Source organism: Hydra vulgaris, chromosome 15 (assembly GCF_038396675.1).
Source record: "Hydra vulgaris chromosome 15, alternate assembly HydraT2T_AEP".
Taxonomy (NCBI): Eukaryota; Metazoa; Cnidaria; class Hydrozoa; order Anthoathecata; family Hydridae; genus Hydra; species Hydra vulgaris.
The window spans coordinates 11,179,973-11,197,907 of record NC_088934.1 but is presented as its reverse complement, the minus strand read 5'-3'; the positions used below and the strand labels follow the sequence as shown (position 1 = coordinate 11,197,907).

At 29.5% G+C, this 17,935-nt stretch overlaps 2 long non-coding RNA genes across 2 annotated transcripts; one reads left to right on the top strand and one right to left on the bottom strand.

Moving 5' to 3' along the window:
* Nucleotides 1–448: 448 nt before the first annotated feature.
* Nucleotides 449–1,826, bottom strand: LOC136091339 (uncharacterized). Its single transcript, XR_010643914.1, has 3 exons — nt 1,414–1,826; nt 1,136–1,272; nt 449–1,028 (listed from the first exon to the last, which is right to left on the bottom strand). It is a non-coding gene; the product is annotated as an uncharacterized LOC136091339 (long non-coding RNA).
* A 1,276-nt stretch (nt 1,827–3,102) lies between these two features.
* On the top strand, nt 3,103–5,825 carry LOC136091590 (uncharacterized). The gene is made up of 2 exons (XR_010644096.1): nt 3,103–5,313; nt 5,456–5,825. It is a non-coding gene; the product is annotated as an uncharacterized LOC136091590 (long non-coding RNA).
* The last annotated feature ends 12,110 nt before the right edge of the window (nt 5,826–17,935 follow it).

Sequence of the window (17,935 nt, the reverse complement as noted above, 5' to 3'; positions counted from 1 at the left end):
TCGTTATGCGAAAAGTCATCTTGTCCCGTTTGTCATCTTACCCCGTTTTCCCCTAATTGCAAATCTTACAAAACTAAAGGCTTATTGTTATAAATCGGTTGATTGAGATAAACTTGAATTAGTTCATTTATATATTCTATATTACAAAAATATATTTTTTTCAGAACTTAAGAGATCCAAATTAGCGAAGGACGAATGGAACTCGAAGACAATTTTTCAAAAGTTATTTTGGTTTTTAAATAAAAAATATCGTTTATATAAACAAGATGTGTATCAGATATATTTTGCATTGAAAATAATACTGAATATGGGTGCAACTGTAGACGATAAAGTACTTCAGAACGATGAACTTTAGTTTTCAAGTTTTATAAAAAATTGGTTTCACAGGTTATTTATTTTTTTATTAGGGAAGTTATTAACTTATTAATGATAGAAAAAAACGAAATAATTAAATATAAATAATTTTTTAATTTATAAAAAAAATTAGCAAATCGTAAACATTTTACATATTGAATATACTAAAAAAAATTATTTTTTAATTTATATAAAATGTTTGAATTTTAAAAAATTATAAACTTCTTTAGCTCTCATGAAATACCGGAAGCAGCAATTTTCTTGACATTCGTAGTTGATTTGCAGTTGTTAAATAATAAAATATAATTTTGATAGGTTGGTTTACCTATAAAAATTAGTGAAAGAATTTTACAAGATCACTTTCCCTTTTTTTGAAAATTTGATCACTCTTTCATGAATTCGAATTTGTTTGCTAAGCTATGTTTATGCTTCCGTCTTTCATGAATTAAAATTAAACATATAATGCGCTATTACTCGTAATTAAATTTTGAATGTCATATTGTGTAAATATATCTTATACTATCATTTAGTATAATTATAATCTATTAGTCTTTTTTAAAAATAAATTAGAGTAAAAATGTTTCTGGTCAAAAACTTTTGCATACCACTGTTGATTACGTATGATGAAGATGATGTAATATGTGTGATTGTTGCGTATCATGAAGATAAGCCGCCTAAAAAAACAATTAAAAGTATTATGGAAAAGAAAAAAAAAAACACTATATCACAGATCACCTTAAAGGAATAGAAGTTTAAATAAAAAAATTACTAAAACGGCTACCTTGGTTACTGTTTCCACTTCTCTATATTCTGTTCAATATTCTATTTTACATAACAAGCATTTTTTAAATAATCATTCAGTTCTTTTACAGAAAGAGCACACCAATTACCAAAGTTTTCTTTCTCTCTGGACTGAACCTATACATGCGCATAAGTATATACTTAAACAAATAAAAAATGAATATGTAGTAAGTATTAAAAAATTTAAAAAATAAAAATTAGTTAACATTTGATTTGCAACAAGATTGCACTAAAAAAAGTTAAACTAAAAATACTTACACGTATGGTCAAATCTTTATCAATTATTTCAACAATATGATTAACACTATTTTCTTTGCAGTAATTTTGAATCTCTTTAATAGTATAACTTTGTTCAGACTCATCAGAATATAAGACAGCACTAATGCCTCCGGCCCACAAGTCACATATAACATTAACTAAAGAGATTAAATTAGTAGAGCTGGTCAATGAACAAACAATGACACCAAAATTACTGGTGTGCGGGTTCAAAGAGTCTATTTTATCTTTACGTGCAGCATGTAAAAAATACTCAACTTCTAAACTGACTCCAACTGCATGAGGTAATGTTGATTCAGCACATTTACTCAACGATTTAATTTGTTTATCGTAGCATCCGCCTACAGCTATTATGTCCAGTCTTCCATTTTTATTTGATCTAGGATTTTCTGCTACATATTTTTTTTTTTTTTTTTTTTTCATCTGCGGCATGGTAAAGAGCAAGACGTGTTTATCAAAAAAATTTACAATGATAAATTTATGGAAGTTACAATGATAAATATTGAAAAACTAATAACCACCAAACTGGAAGAACAAAAAAAAAGTATTCTTAGTGAAACTATCAACCTTTTAAAAAAACAGGAAAAGATATTTAGCAATATTATTAGTGCTAATCTAAAAATAATAACAGATCGGCTCGACAAACTTGAAAACGAGTTCAATAAAAGCAAATCGAAGGTTATAATAATTGAAAAAGACATCAATGAAATAAAGGAAAGTATCAACTTTCAGGAAGAAAACTTCTTAAAAAATTTCGGAAACTAACAGTTAGATGGCCATGGAAATTAACAATTTAAAAAAAAAAAATATTGACCTTGACAATCGTTCACGCCGTAATAATGTAAGGATTGATGGTTTAACTGAGCTGCCCATGGAATCTTGGAATGACTGTGCAAAGAAAGTTGAAGATCTATTTAGAAACAAACTGGGAATCTCTGAAGACGTAATCATTGAAAGAGCTCACCGCATTGGGAAAACTAATGAAGATAAATCTCCAAGAACTATAATTATTAAACAACTAGACTTTCAAAACAAAAATAAAATCTTAACGCTATCAAAAAAATTCAAAGGAACCGGAATATTCATTAATAAAGACTTTGCGAACGAAACGATGGAAATAAGAAAAAAGCTTTGGGAAGATGTAAAAAGATTTCGAAAGGAAGGTAAATTTGCTATTATCAAATATGATAAAATATTCGTCAAAGATTTTCGTAAATAATTTTAATTTTTAACTAAGTCGAGATATGTGAAATAGTTCTGTACATTTTTTATTATGCTAGCACGTTTTAATTTACCGCACTTTACACAATGACTAACGAAAACAAAAACAAAACAAAAGATTTTGAAACGCTCCCCGTTGCAACGTCTTCGAAACTGCTAATAATATTTTACTAAATGATTTTTACGATGCGCAAATTTTTCACAGAAATAATTTTGATTCGAAATACTTTGAAATAGAAACTTTTAAAACTGAACTCGAAACTTTAAAAAATAATTTTACTGCAATACACATAAATATAAGAAGTATAAATAAAAATTTTGATAAACTAAAACACTTTCTAATAGATTGCAACTACTCATTCAGTATGATTTGCATAACTGAAACGTGGTGTTCTGATAAATCATTTCAAACGAACACAAATTTTCAAATTCCAAATTATAAACTACCGTAAGATTGGGTGACTTTAGCCCAAGCAAAATTTTTGTTTAAAAATGGTTTAAAATCGATACCTCAAGGTATGCCGGTTAATGTTTAGTAGCAAATTGTGGAAATATTATTATTTATTTAGTCTAACTTAGTTTACTTAACTCGAGTCTTTGTGATATTATTGTAAGTTGCACTTTAGAAGAAGCACCTAAAATCCGAATTTTTTTAGGTGTGTAAACTTTTACATCGATAGCAGTACCTGGAGAAGGTTTTTTATTGGAATATACACTGAATTAATTTTAAACCATTAGTGTTTGATTCTATCTTGTTTTTAAAGCTTAACAGTTTATTACTTTTTTGCAATTGAGATTAAAAAAAAAATGGGTTGTCTTTGGCCCACTACATAGGGTGACATTGGCCCGGGCTAAAGTCACCCCATGTATTAGAGTAAACCTTTTTTAGTGATCATTTATAGATATTATGGTAGTTACTATGTTGGAATGAAAAATTTTGTAGTAGTAATGCAATAGAAAATCAGTATAACAGTTTGTATTAGTAAATAGCGAAATGTGTTTAGTTCTTAGTTTAAATATGCCACAAAATTACAAGCCAAATCATGGAAAAAGAAAAAATGTTACTTATACTTTAGAACAGTTAGACAATGCATTAAGCAGCTTTGAAATACGATATACCAAGATCAACATTAAAAAATAAAATAAAACAGACATATTCTAAAAAGTATGGTGGTCAGCGAATATTTACATCAAAAGAAGAAGACATGTTTAAAGCATATGCAATAAAATCATCTGAGTTTATTGTTTGGTTTTCCTGTTGATAAATATGATTTAAGATGCATAGTAAAAGGGTATTTAGAGAAAAAAGGCGTTGTTATACCTCAGTTCAAAAATAATTTTCCAGGGGGCGATTGGATTCGATCTTTTTTAAAAAGAAATCCAGAACTCACAGTAAGATTTGCAAGCAACATAAAGCGAAAGAGAGCAGAAATAGGAACGACTGTGATTGATAACTACTTTATAAATCTATCAAATGAAATAAGTAATATGTCACCTGATAATATATGGAATTATGATGAAACCAATCTCAGTGATGATCCAGGTAATAAAAAAAATAAATTAACAAAGCGTGGATGTAAGTTTCCTGAACACATAATTAATTCTACAAAGACCTCGTTCTCTGTAATGTTTTGTGGCAATGCTAATGGTGAATTGCTACCACCTTATGTTGTTTACAAAGCTGAGTCGTTATGGAATACATAGATGGAACATGGGCCACCAAAAGCACGTTATAACAGATCAAAAGTGGTTGGTTTGACTCAACATGTTTTGAGGACTGGTTTTTCTCTTTACTTCTTCCATGACTTAAGAAGGCTCAAGGAAGAAGTGTCATTATAGGTGATAATGTATCTTCACATTTGAGCATTGCAGTACTGGATGATGTCAAAGCAATAACATAGGATTTGTGGCATTACCAGCAAACTCTACACATCTCACACAGCCATAAGTTGTTGCCTACTTTAGACCTATGAAGATTAACTGGTGCAAAACATTACGTGAATGGAAGGAGAAAGCAAAAGAAAGGAGAGTTGCTTCTCTTCCTAAAGATGAATTTCCTAGACTTTTAGACCGTTTAATTACCAACTTAAATGAACATGGGAATGATAACCTTAGAGCTGGTTTTCGCAAAACTGGAATTTTAGACAAGTCTCAAGTGCTTTCTCGACTACCATGTTGTAATGTAGGTTTAGACTCAACTACTGATTTAGTAAGCCAATCATTTTTAGATCATTTATGTAAGTCACTGGATGATCCCTAAGGTGGTTCTAAAAAACCAAAGTGACGTAAAGTATGTGCTGTCCCAGGTAAAAGCTTATGTTCAACAGATATATCATCTTGTGTTATAAATGAAAATAATAGATTAAATTCAAATAATGTAGATACACCTATCAGTATTATAAATACAATTGAGACCAACAACATTGACTTTGCTGGCCCAAGTACAAATACTGGAACACTGAGACTTCTAATCTAATTTTTGCGGATGTAAGTTTAGTCGTAGAAAATCATACAGAATCTTTAGATCATTCAGCATTAGGCAAAAAGAACTTTCAAAATATTGATAAAACAAAAAATGTTTGTAAAAAGGAGAAATTGTTAAATCTTGTAGAGAATTGTTATGTAATTGTTAAATGCAATGGAGAGTTAAATCCTGGACAGGTTTGTTTATTTATTTTGAATTATTTATATTTAGCTAATCATTTAGTAAACTTTATAACTAATTATTTTAATAACTAATATTATTCAATGTAATAACTATTGAATAATTTTAAAGTAACTTTCGAAATTTTTTTTTCTGCAGTTGAAAAAATTAAGAAAAAATGGAGCAGAAATTACTATTATGAAAAAAAATGGACTTAACTGGAAATGGTCACTACCAGCAGTGCAACTTTTTTTTCCCCAGTCTGAAGTAGTCGATTTTATTGAGGAACCAAAGAAAATTTCAAAAAGAGGAATTTATTCAGTTCCAGAACTTTTTCACTAAATTTTTTAAAACATTTATTTAGTCATATTGTTTACTTTATACCTAAACTGTTTTGTTTACTTGGTACCTATACTTGTTTAGTTTGTACCTATATTTTATTTACTGTATACAAGAACTTTGTTACTATATCTTTTTTTGTCACTTTATTTTTGTAAATTTATTTTCTTTGCCTAAATATTGTTGTTTTTATTGTTGTTTTGCTTCCTTTAGTCCCTTTTTACAGGGTTGGGCCAAAGTCACCCTAACACACAGGGCGGCTTTGGCCCACCATTTAAACCACCCAAAAGATACTTCAGGTAAATAATTATCAAATGGGAGACAGATAGTTCTAACTGTCCTTTCTATGTACTTCTAATAGTACTTAGTGTTTTAGGAAATAACTTTTGTGGCTTTCATGCAATAGATATTAAGGTGCAAAATGGGCCAAAGCCACCCAATCTTACGGTAATATCTTTTGAAAGAAAAACAAACAAAAGGGGAGGAGGAATCGCAACGTGTATCCAAGATAATCAAGTGTTTAAAGTAAGACCAGACCTCTCCATCTCAGACACTGATAGCGAAGTCTTTACTATTGAGATAACGGGTAATAAATCAAAAAATATTATAATTTCCACTTGCTATAGACCTCCAGAAGGTGATATAACTAAATTTTCAAATTTTTTAAATGAAATCTTTCTTAAAATAAATGACAAGGGAAAAAATATTTTCTTTATAGGAGATTTAAATATTAACAGTCTAAACTACAAAGAAAACGCGGTTACTAAACTCTTTTTTGATAGTCTATTTCAATTATGTATCCTTCCAATCATCAACAAACCTACTCGGATAACCCCAACCTCCGTCTCTGCAATAGACAATATATTAACAAATACATTTCTTGAAACTTATTTAAAAGCAGGAATTATCAAAACCAATTTATCAGATCATTTTCCTATTTATTTTTCATTATCTCAAGATTTAAGAACCTACAACAATCCTAAAACTAAAGTATATAAAAGAAAAATCAATCAGTTCTCTATAAAAAATTTTAAAGACTCGCTATCGGTAATAAATTGGGATGAAGTGTATCAAGAGTGTAACCTTGGACACAAATTCCGCATACAATTTATTTATAAATATTTTTCTAGATCACTACAATAAACATTTCCCTGTTGAAGAGAAAGAAATAAAGCTAAAGTATCTAAACTGCCCATGGATAACTAAGGGGATTAGAAAATCATCAAAAACAAAGCAAAAACTCTATATCAAGTATTTAAAAAACAGAAACGAAACTAACTTAACTACATACAAGGAATACAAAAATCTATTTGAAAAATTCAAAAAAAGTATATTATTCAAAACAACTACAAAAAAACAAAAGTGATATTAAAAAAACCTGGAACATATTGAAAGAAATAATTGGTAAAAACTATACTAAATGAAATAATTTACCCGATAAAATTATCGTTAACGAAACTGAATATATCGGCAAAACTTCTATCGCTGAAAACTTCAATAGCTTTTTTGCAAACATAGGCCCTAATATGGCTTCAAAAATTCAATGCCCTGATATCTCCTTCGAAACCTATATCACAAACCAACATTTCTGTTTAAATATTTTCTCTGGACTAAACCATGAAGAACATTTGTAGCTATATAGTTGTAAATGTGTTTTCGGAGATAAACAACCAATCTATGAAATATTTAAATCTTCAATTACTACAGGATCCGTACCGAATAAATTAAAAATAGCTAAGGTAATACCAATATTAAAAACCGGTGATGCGTTTACACTAAATAACTACAGACCTATCTCAGTGCTACCTATTTTCAAAACTTTTGGAGAGAGTAATATACAATAAACTGTATAAATATCTAACAAATAAAATCCTAAATGAAAAACAGTTTGGCTTCTAAAAGCAACATTCAACCGAACACGTAATTCTTGATCTTATATATAATATAAATGACTCCTTTGAAAACAAAAAATACGTCCTTGGAGTCTTTGTTGATTTATCTAAGGCATTTGACACGTTAAATCACGCTATCTTAATTAGGAAAGTGGAAAAATATGGGATAAAAGGTGTTGCACTAAACTGGTTCAAAAATTTTTTACTAGACAGAAAACAATGCGTTATTGCTCATGGAAAAAAATTTTCAAAATTACTCAAAATAAAATGCGGTGTCCCCCATGGTTCCATTCTTGCACCTCTTTTGTTTTTAATATACATAAACGATCTTCCTAAAGCCTCAAGTAAATTGGATTTCATAATGATCGCAGACGACACCAATTTATTTTATGCACCTCATCAATTACAGAACTTTATGAAACTACAAATACTGAACTTGAAAAAATAAACAGTTGGTTAAAATCTAACAAATCGCTAAACACAGAAAAAACCAAATACAGTTCTTATCCTTATTAAAAACTATTCTTGCAGAGCAAGAATAGTTTTTAATAAGGATAGACTCTCGCATGCTGAGCCACTTTAAAAAAATTTGAAAGCATTAAATGTATATCAAATCAATATATTCCAAAATTTGTTATTTTTGCTCAAATATAAACTTGGACTTGTTCCTTCTTACTTTTCAAAGAATTTTTTCCAAAATAGCAAAAATAGATACCATACCAGAGGAACGGGAAACTTCAACGTACCTTCTAAAAAGACAAATCTCTCGCACTTTTCCATTTCGTACCGTGGTCCTTATCTATATAACAAATTAATATCAAAAAATACCCAACTGGAAAATCAAATAACTTAAATACTCTGAAAACATTATTAAAAGATCTCATTTTAAACACTAACAGCTTTATGAATTTTTATTAACCCAAAAACATTTAAAACTATGTATAAGTTTTTCTATTTCAGAAAACGCTTGTTCAGGTAGGGTACATACTTTTGCTTCTGATTTGCATAAAATCTGTAAACTCTCTTTTGCTTTTGCTAAACTTCCTTCAAAAGTAAAACATACTAGCAAGCGTGTTATAATATGCTCTGGAAGACCCAAGCGTATAAAAAAATCTTTTAACATTGAATTTTTCTTCTTTTTATCAGAGACATGCATTGAATTTTGCTGCTTTTTATTAAAGACATGCTCAAGTATATCATATATTTTTTGTTGAGCTTCATCACTAAATCCATTTTGCAAAAAAATTGCTTCAATGAACTTTGAATGATTAAGTCAAATGTATAAATTTCTTCGAGACAATGATGGAAACTCCTTGATTATTTCAAAAACACTATACATAATTTCTACTTCTGGCAAGAAGCTTGAGAATGAGTTTGAAACAATATCAAAAGAGCAATCCCATGATTGAACTGGATGAGCTCCTTTAATACCAAAATCTTTATATAATTTGCTAAAACAATATCTACGAATATGGTTTATTTTATTTCTAATAATAAATCTTGAAAAGCTTAGTCTAGAATCAACTGGAAGACATAACTGTAATCCACTAGGGTCCAAAATACAAGTAAGATTATGAATGTTTCCATAACTTTTTCCTTTAGGTGTTAGTAAAGGTGTATCAATAAATACAGCTCCATGTTTCTTAAATATATTAGTCTTTTTAATATATTTCTTAAATATATTAAAAATAATACTTTGCACATATTGCAGAATGCGAGCTTGTTGTATTGTATGGTTTTCTTTTTTACCAAGCAAATCACTATCATATATGTATATATTTTTGTGTGTGTTTATGTGAGTATGTGTGTGTATAGAAGCATGCTTATATAGAGAGAATATTAAATATTAAGAGTTTTTTACGAAATTTGACATTAAAAAGTTTGTAATTGTTCCATATTTTGCGTGAAATACATGTGTTTTAATAAGTTTATAATTTAGAACTATAAACTTAAATATTAAAGAAGAGTTCTCCGGGATTTTTTGAAAAAATGTAAGTGGTCTAAAACTTATTCACAGTACTGTATATATATATATATATATATATATATATATATATATATATATATATATATATATATATATATATATATATATTTTTTTTTTTTTTTTTACACATCTTCGCTTCCAACAAGGCTGCAAGCAACCACTAATTAGAGTTGGAAGTTACTGAAAGAGAAAAAATGAAGATTGTAGAGCAAGATAACGATTGATCGACAACTTAAAGGATTGCAAACTATATGAATCAGGTAAGCAAGATGAAGGAAGCGAATTCCAAAGAACTGATAATCGAGGAAAAAATCTAGACGAATAAGAGTTTTGGGAGCACTTAGGAACAGTCACAGAAAAAGGATGAGACTTAACTGAATGACAAGTAACACAAAAATGAATTTTAGTAGATGGCACAAGAGATGCTAGCTCTTTAGAGCAGTGCCATTATAGTATTTGTAGAAAAGAGAAAGAGAAGCAACATTACGACGATGTGATAATGGTTGGAGGTTGACTGCAAGAGCAGGTCAAACTATGTTTACAATGAATTTTTTCACCTGGTCTAAAAGAGAAAGGGCATCATTAGAAAATCCAACCCGGTTATGGCAACAGTATTCCATACAAGGCTGGATTTGAGATTTATAGATATAGAGAATAGAATCCGAAGTAAGAAAGATGGTAATTTTGCAACAGATTTGATATATGGTTTCCAAGAAAGATCGGAAGTAAGAGCTAATCCTAGAAGATCAAGAGTAGATGACTTATCGAGTACATCACTGTTCATAGATATAAGAAGATCTAAATTATTGCAATAACGACTGAAAAAAATTGAGTTTTATCTGTACTGAAGTTTACCAGCCACTGTGTGCCCCATGCTGTAGCAGAAGTAAGATCCTTTTCAAGCTGAGATCCCCCTTCAAGCAATCAGAGAGTGTCGGTTTCTTATCACGACAAGAATAAATTGTAGTATCATCAGCAAACAATGCTACCTTAGATGTGAGAATATCTGGAAGATCGTTAATGTAAATTAAAAAGAGTAAAGGGCCAAGTATAGAACCTTGAGGAACTCCTGAAGTTACAGAATAAGAAGAACAGTGCTGTCCATCGAGGACAACTTTTATGCTACGATTGGAAAGGAAAGATTCAATAATCTTAAAGATGTTCCCAGATACACCATAAGAAGAAAGCTTATGGAGAAGACCAGCATGCCAAACTTTATAAAAAGCTCTTGAAATGTCAAGAGCGATGGCCTTAACCTCTCCACCTTTATCTATTAAAGTTATTACTGTTAGCAAGTCAGCTGTAGAACGAGAATATTCGAAATCCATATTGATGGTCAGAAAGTAAGTTATTAGATTAAAGATGAGAAATTAAGTGTTAGTTAATTGAAGATTCAAAAATCTTGCTTATGATAGAAAGAAGACTAAAGGGACGGTAGTTAGACGAATCAGATCGCTCTCCAGAATTTTTGAAGATAGGGATAACTGATGCCACTTTGTTTTGCTGAAAGATTTTTTTTTTTTCTGCTCTTTTATTTCTTCACAATAACTATTACAATAAAATAAATGAAAGAAAAAGCATATAAATAAGAAATTACAAATTTTGTTGCATATAAAATAAGAACGCGGAGACTTGCAGAAGATCAGATGATCTTGTCATCAAGAACCGCTAACAATCGTTACGTGTTAAAACAATTTTATAATGTGTATAAAATAAAAAAGGCAGTCAAATAAAGTTTATAAAACGAAAGTTTGAAGTAAAAATTAACGTTTTATATAAATACTTGAAATACAAGACTTGATAGGTATAAAATGTATAAATTAAATTAACATGACACACACAAATAAAATTAATAAAACAAAATTTAAGTATACAAGTATATAGTCAAATAAATATCTTTTATATAAGAATTCGTAAAAACACTAATAAATAAATCAAAAAACACTAATAAATAAATCAAAACAACTAAATTTAAAAATATATAAGTATGTTTTCAATAGCGAGAATGATATTTTTTAATTTTCTTTTAAATGCGAAAAAGTTCCAGTCGTGAGAAAAATCAAAATGTTTCAAAGCTATACTGTTCCATAAAAACGCCCCTCGAAAAGAAATACAAAACTTGCCTAAATTGGTTTTGAAAACTGGTTGAAAAAGGAAATTATCATTTCTTAAATTATATTTATTTTTTTCTTTTAAGGAATATAAATTGTGAAAAGAAACCAGAGCTGCACGAGTTTTACATTTAAACATAAAACACAGTACATTAAAAATATTTTGTTAAAATATGTTTAAAATATTTATTTCAATAAAAAGAGGCTTAGTCTGTGAAAAACGGTCTTTAAAATTAATAAGATGTGCAGCATGTTTCTGTTGGCGATGAAGAGGTTCTAATTTACTTTTATTAACACTACCCCAAGCCGCATTCGCATAGTTTATGTGGCAATGAATGAGTGAGTGGTATAGTTGATTTAAAATATGTTTATTTAACATGCTTCTTGCTTTATATAATATACCTATACTTTTCGAAATTTTGCAGGTAATGTTTTCGATATGTTTTTTTCCATGTGAGATTTTCATCAATTGAAACTCCTAAAAAGTTTGTGCATGTTGCTCTCTTAATTAGAGCGCCATCAATAAAAAGAGGAGGAAGCTCGATTGGAAGTAGAGTGAGAATAAAAAAGAAACCATTTTGTGTTTTTAATATTTAGAGAAGTTTGTGTGATATAAACCATTGAGAAACTTTCATTAAATCGTTGTCCATACAAGAAAATAGTGTCGTTATGTCGCTATCAGATAAAAAAAGTTGTGGCATCAGCAAACATAACTGTTTTCAGATTGGATGCTTTATAGAGGTAGTTTATGTAAATGAGAAAAAGAAGAGGTCCTAGTTCAGATCCTTGAGGAACTCCGCAAGTGATTTCTAATAACTGAGATCGCGATGATTGGTCAAAATGAACAAATTGTTTTCTATTGTGTAAATAACTTTTTATTAGCTTAAGAAAATTTCCTGTGATTCCATAATATTTAAGTTTTTTGAAAAGGATTTTATGGTCAATCATATCAAACGCTTTTGATAAGTCAACAAAAATGCCTATAGTAAATTTGGACTTTTCAAATGAATCTGTAATATATTGAGTTATTTTTCGTATAGCGTGCTCAGTAGAGTTATTTTTCTAAAACCTAAATTGATTTTTATATAATATATTATTTTGAGATAAATGTTCGAAAATTTTGTCATAAAGAATTCTCTCTAAAATTTTAGAAAAAAACAGAGAGAACAGAGATAGGACGGTAATTACTGACATTCAACAACTCTGCTCCTTTAGATATTGGTGTAACTTTTGCTATTTTCAACTGATCAGAAAATATTCCTTGATCAGTTGAACATTGAAATACTTTATATAGAACATTTTTTATGGTTTTATATGAGTTAATAACCACGTTTTCGCTAATATTATCATGACCTATTGCTTTGTTTGAATTGAGCATTTTAAATGCTTTATCAAACTCATCAAAAGATAATTTAAAAGACTCAAGACAAGACACTAAAGGAAAATTAAAATTTTTTTTTTTTGTTTTGTTTCGGTTTGAATATTTTTAGCTAAATTATTTCCAACTGAAATAAAAAATGTGTTCATTTTATAAGCTATCACTCTAGGATCATAAAAAATTTCGTCATTCAATTTTGATGGCATTTGGTAAAGAGTCTGTTTTAGATTTCTTACTGCCTGTAATTTCTCTTAAAAGTTCCCATGTGTGTTTTGAATTTTGTTTATGTTTTTCTAATAAATTTATGTAATCATTTTTTTTTTAACATTTTTCTTTGGACTTCAAATCTTTAACAATAAGTCTTGTAAATTGTTTCATTTTCGAATGATTTTGTTTTTAAATATTTGATATCCAATTTTTGCTTGATTGTAGAACATTTTTCGAAATCTTTCGTAATCCATGGCAACTTATATCTTTCTTTTTTTTTAATATTTTATATTTCAGAGAATTAATATCATATACTTCAAAAAAGGTTTTTAAAAACGAATTACAGACTAAATTAGCGTCATCAGAATCATTAATGTGATTCCAATGAAGTAAAGATAATTGTTCCTTGAATGCGATACAATATGTTTCTGTAAAAAATCGTTTAATAAGAAGTTTATTTTGATGGAGCAGTTTTAAGTTTTCTACGTTTATAGAAAAAAAAAGTGAAAAGTGATCTGATACGTCGGTTTTAATTATGCCTTTTTTTTATAGATATGTTAAAAATATCTGTAGTAATTATATTGTCTAATAATGAGGCTGATGATAATGTAATTCTAGTAGGTTTGTTTATTAACGGTATTGCTCCATTTTCAAAAATATCATTTATTTTTTTTTCATTCCATGCCAGCCTGAATCCACAAAGTTATGTAAGAAGCACATTTGTTGACAGGAAAACAAAAGATTTCTACCCAAGGGCCATCACGAAGAAAATCACGGAAAGAGCCCCAGTCAGCTTTAAGGTAGTTGTAAGAGGTACGATGATAGGGGGATTCAGGTGATGAAGAAGAATGAGATATTAGTTTTAGAGAGATCAAACTGTGATCAGAAGCACCTAAAGGTAAATGTGGAGAAACTGAGCACCGACTAGGATCAGAAACAAGACATAAGTCGAGTAGAGAAGGTAAACGACTCAGGTGGTCTGGAAAGCGAGTTGGAAAGTTGACTATTTGAGTTAGGGGTTGAGAAAGGCAAAAATTGTGGGCTTTAATGCCTGCAGAATTGCTGACACTAGAGCAGATCAATTCAGTGTGACGAGCATTAAAGTCACCGATTACAAAAATATAGGCTGACGGATAAAGAGAGAGGGCATGGTCAATATGATCAGAAATAACAACAAAAAGAGTGCAGTTTTGAGATGAAGGAGAGCGATATAGAACAAAGAAAAAGGCAATAGAGTTAAGTAGTGCTAAATGAAAGCACATGAAAGAACAGTCTGTGAATTCAAACCTAGTTTCACGACAAATGGGTGAACTCTTACGAATATAAATGCTCAGGCCAAGCATGTGACTATTGGAATCTTTACGAATTAATAGAAGATAATCATCAACACTAAGATTGCAAGATGAGACAGCTGAACTCAAATTAGTCTTACAAATAGCAAGTAGGTCTGGTGAACTTTGCAAGAGATAAGACTCAACAAAAAAAAAGTTACTTAGAAGACCACGAATATTAGTGAATGATAATGATGGTTTTCTGTGTTTTATAGTTTTTAGTACTTTATTCATTTTTAAATTAGTTTGAAGAACTTGACTCAAAGCATAGATAGTACTCAGAACATTGTTTTATAGCCCAAACAATTGTCACATTACTATTAATAAACCCTAAGCCGTAACAAAAGGCTCCAAATGTGGCCTCGGCAATGCACACCAAAAGTACAAACAGGGACACCATCCATGCGCAACATGGCGCTGTTATTACTTTGATATTTTTCAGCTGTTGATGGAATCAGCCTCTCTGAGAGCTACCACAGAGTTTGGGAAACCTGACTACCAGCCAATCTCAGACCCATAAAACTGAGTTTTAGAGATGTACCCTCATTAGGAGATAATAGAATGAGTTGCCTAGTTATAGAAACAGAGACGCAAGAAAAACCCATGCATTGAGTCAAGAAGATCTAGCTTTCAACATTCTAAACTGGAAACAATGTATTAAAAACACATTTGCGCCAGCCTAATAGATGAAGAAGTGGTGCGAGGCTGGTCAACAGAGAATCTGATTACCCCAACATAGAATCTGTTTTCCCCTTATGTCTTTTCCTAGGAGGTCTTCTACAAGACAATAGCCGGATGCATTTAACACCTGCCAAGATGAGTATTTTTATCGAGACACCATCTCTAGCCTTTACTCAACCAAGAGCCCCAAGGGATGTGGTATTTTAAGTCAGAGTTGGCATCTCCTAGCCTTTGCCTAAAAAGACGTATCTTTTAAGGCAGCAGGACTTGAAGCAGATTGTACTGGGTTACATGTTACCAGTACCAGGATAACCTGACATATATATATATATATATATATATATATATATATATATATATATATATATATATATATATATATATATATATATATATATATATATATATATATATATATCTTTAATGTTGTCATTGTGAATAAGAGTATATATTATATTAGAAAACATCAATTAATATGAATTCTCTTAAGGTGGTAGTACCCTTTTAAAATTAGCAAAAAGAAAAAAATTGTTTTTATTTAAATTCTAACAGTTTAAACATCCTAAATCACAATAACCACTTTCCTTTCCTTCAAAAAGTAACAGAAATTCTCAAAATTTGAATTCAAAGGCAACAAGGTTATTATTGAATTCCTAGCAATGGTCTTAGCAACCACGTCCGTTTACGTGTTCGCCCTATTTTCACAATTTTTTGATTGGTATTGCTGAAAAGGTTATTTTGACACAGATCAAAATATTAAAGGTGATTAATCATGTTTTTCTGGCCGGTTTTGATGTTTTTTAGCTTGAGATTTTTTTAGTTTATGACATTTTTTATTTTAAAAGCTGTTTTTCTCAGAATAATATTTTTAAACTTGAACATTGGTATCTCAGAAACTATTTACTCTTTTTCTTTGAAATTTTTACAATTTGTTCATTGATGTTGTAGAAAGGGCTGGTAGTAAAATAATCAAAAAATATTTTTTTATTTTGACCAGAACTTAAAATTTTAAATACCTCATGCACCATTTTTTATGATTTCTACAGGTTAATATCTGCTATTTTACATTGGCTCTGTATTTTTTAAAAATTCTATTAAGAGCCCTCCACCAATCATTTAGCTATGTAAATATGTATATTTACATATGTATATGTATACCAACTATTTAAATATGTCACCAACTATTTAAATATGTTTGTAAAATTTAGAACTTTTATTTCAAATATTACTTAAATTATTTATGTTCTTTAACTGCATGTTTTTTGCTTATTTTTGCTGACTCAGCATTTTTTTGTGACGAATAAGTAAAAAAAAATAGTGTTTCTTATATTCAGTTTTTTAACTACTATCGAAAAATGTTTATCATTTTAAGGAAAAAATCTTATTTCAGAAAATAAAATTTGCAGGGTAGTACCACCTTAATGCAATTAATAATTTATTATTAGAAATTTTCGCTGGATTATGGTTACCAGCATCAAAATTATCGATATATATCCGTTTGATAAGGGTAATGGTTATGTAAGAATAGAACACGATAAATCTTTTGAACAAATTTGCCAACAAATTGGCTCAAAGAGAGTTTTAAATGAAGATCCCACATCTAGTTATGCTATTAAAGTTAAAACTTGTCTCTTACAACTTAATAAAAAACAGCGATTTTCCAAAATGGAATATTTTATATATATCCAAGTGATCCCTCCCGCCTCGTTGGTATGGTCTAATTAAAGTTCATAAACCTGAAAAATCATATCCTATGAGAATAATTATATCAACTATTAGCACTCCTAATTATGGAGTATCGAACTACTTAGTAAAGAAAATACAACCTGTCTTAAATAAAAACCAAACACGTCTGAAAAATTATTTTTGGTTTTATTAGTAAAGAAAATTCATGGTAGATTGTCAAAAAAGAGGTTCAAGTTTCATTTGATTTAATAAATTTGTATCCATCTATACGACTAAAGGAAGCCACTTTAATTCTTACAAACCAATTAAATAAGGATGACTCGTACAAATATTCTACCAAGCTTACTATATTTTAAACAAGACAACTCATTGAGTTTTGTTTACACCGTTGTTATTTCCTGTGGAACAACGAAATTAGGGTTTCTCATTTCCCGTAAATTTAGCATTCCGGGATTCCCGGTGTGCAACTTATTTATCCCGGGATTTCCCAGGATTATTTTTAATATAAAAACAAGCAGTTTTTGACAAATTTATCTTAGCACGCTAATCTATATTACTATTTAAAATAAAATATCGTTTTAAAAAACATAAGCAATCAATTGATTAGTCACTTAATCGTGAACGAATTTTTCCCATAAATAGACCCGGGGCAGAAAAAGCTCTTTCTGATTCAATTGATGTTGGCTTGATAGTCATTAATGTGTAGTATATTCTTTCTAAGCTTTCGCTACGTTTTCTAGTTGCCTCAAAACGTTTGATTCCTTTTGTGAGGTTTTTTAAATGTCTTCAAGAGCTGCTTTTTCTATTTGTTTGACATTACAAATAGTCGCATCCAATTTTTGTTCAAGTGTCAAAATACTTTTGCCTAATAAATTTGGAGCAACAGGTTGAGGTATTGATGGGTCAGAAACCATGCTTTCATTTTCATGACTCACTTCAACTATTTCATTTTTTGATGAACTAGTGCTAGCATACTCTATGTACAACCTGGTATAAATTTTTTTTGCTGTTGTTTTTAACGCATGTT